The sequence below is a fragment of the Oxyura jamaicensis genome, chromosome 1 (assembly GCF_011077185.1).
Source record: "Oxyura jamaicensis isolate SHBP4307 breed ruddy duck chromosome 1, BPBGC_Ojam_1.0, whole genome shotgun sequence".
NCBI lineage: Eukaryota > Metazoa > Chordata > Aves > Anseriformes > Anatidae > Oxyura > Oxyura jamaicensis.
In genome coordinates this window covers 154,984,092-154,985,961 of record NC_048893.1, presented here as the reverse complement: position 1 = coordinate 154,985,961, position 1,870 = coordinate 154,984,092, and the positions used below count along the sequence as shown (strand labels likewise).

At 41.1% G+C, this 1,870-nt stretch overlaps 1 long non-coding RNA gene across 1 annotated transcript; it reads left to right on the top strand.

The window, feature by feature from the left end:
• The first annotated feature begins 335 nt into the window (after nucleotides 1-335).
• On the top strand, nucleotides 336-1,584 carry LOC118163106. Its single transcript, XR_004748855.1, has 2 exons — nucleotides 336-769; nucleotides 1,148-1,584. It is a non-coding gene; the product is annotated as an uncharacterized LOC118163106 (long non-coding RNA).
• The last annotated feature ends 286 nt before the right edge of the window (nucleotides 1,585-1,870 follow it).

Below are 1,870 nucleotides of genomic sequence, written 5' to 3'. Positions count from 1 at the left end.
TGGCCCTCCTCTGGACTCACTCTAACAGGTCCATGTCTTTCTTATTCTGGGGTCCCCAGAGCTGAACACAATACTCCAGGTAGGGTCTCACAAAGGTTGAGTAGAGGGGGTGAATTACCTCCCTTGACCTACTGGACATATTTCTTTTGGTGCAGCTCAGGATAAATTGGCTTTCTGGGCTGCAGACACACACTATAGATCCACTTCCAATTTCTTATCCACCATTATCCCTAACTCCTTCTCTGCATAACTGCTCTCCAACCATTAATCTCCCAGTCTGTACTAATACTGGAGATTGCCCAGAGGCAGGTGCGGGGCCTTGCACTTGGCCTTGCTGAACTTCATGAGCTTCACATGGGCCCACCTCTCAAGAATGTTCAGGTCTTTCTGGATGGCAACCCTATCTTCTACAGTGCCAACTTCACCACTCAGCTTGGTTTCATCTGCAGACTTGCTAAGGGCACTCTCAGTCCCACTGCCTATGTCAATAAAGATGGTTAACGGTGTTGGTTCCAATACAGACCCCTGATGGACAACACTTGTCATTGATCACCACTTGGGCATTGAGTTATTGACTGCAATTCGCTTGAAATAATGAAGAACATGAATTTAATTAATGATCCCTGTGACTGTGTCTATTATTAAAGTAAACAGGATGTCTCTTTGGCACTGTGGACTGAGCTGATACAGCACAGGCCATGTCTGTACAACTAAATTCTCCTTTGCTGTCCTTTCCAAACATAGTAAACTTGACAGTATTTTCTGTTAGGTATAGTATCTGATCTGTGGTATTCTGTGAATCAAGGTATGCTATTGTCTTGGAGACTGTTTGTTGGCACTAGTGAAGGATATTTTCTTTTTAAGAGCTTTCCAGTCCTACTGTTTGGCTGTTGTCCTGTTCAATTTGCTAAGGAGAAATAATCTTCAGTTTAGAAAATCTGTATTATCATGGTCTAAGGCATCTTCCAAATTGAATTACACATTTTTGTTTTGTCTTTGCTGCTACTTTTATACAGTACTTTCCTGTTATAAAATTATGGGTTAAGTATAAGACTCTTTCCTTCTGAATTTTTTACTCTATCATCGAGCACTTTTTTTTTTTTTTTTTTTTTTTTTTTTCCGGCAGGAATTCTTAGTTTGATTTCAGGAAAAATATTTCCTTCATACTGGCTTCACTGCTCTAAAACTTTGTACTTTCCCAGGTTTTCGTATACCAAAACTAGAGGGGTTTTTTTGTTTGGTTGGTTGGGTTTTGTTTTTGGTTTTGGGGGGTGAGAGGATAGGGGGCAGGGTTTGGTTAGTTGGTTGGGTTTGGTGTGCTTGCCATTCAAAAAGACTTTACAGATTCATTTACAGATTATTTGGTATGATGTGTCTGCTGAGTGAATAGTCCATTTTAAAGTCTATAGTAAATGTTGATTTTTTTTTCTCACACTGAGAAAAGGGCATTCAGATGAAGTATGATAGACTGTACAGTAACAGAGTTGTCATCGCCTATGAAATCTTAAACCGAGTAAAATTAACAAAAGATATATACTTCCTGCCAGGGAAATGAGATAAATTGCAAATGTCAAAAATATTGTGTGGTATACAAGAAATAGAAGACAACATTTGATATGGAATTATGGTGGTTTTACCCAGCTGGTACCCACGGGCTGCAGGGGAGAGCCTGCTCCACCAGGGGCCTCTCCACAGGCTGCAGGGGAACTTCTGGTACCTGGAGCACCTCCTGCCCTCCTGCCCTCCTTCTGCACCGATCTTCATGTCTGCAGGGCTGTTTCTCACTGCTCGCTCTCCCAGCTGCTGTTGCGCAGCAGGTTGTTTTTTTTTTTTTTTTTTTTTCTTTCCTTTCTTAAATATACTCTCAAAG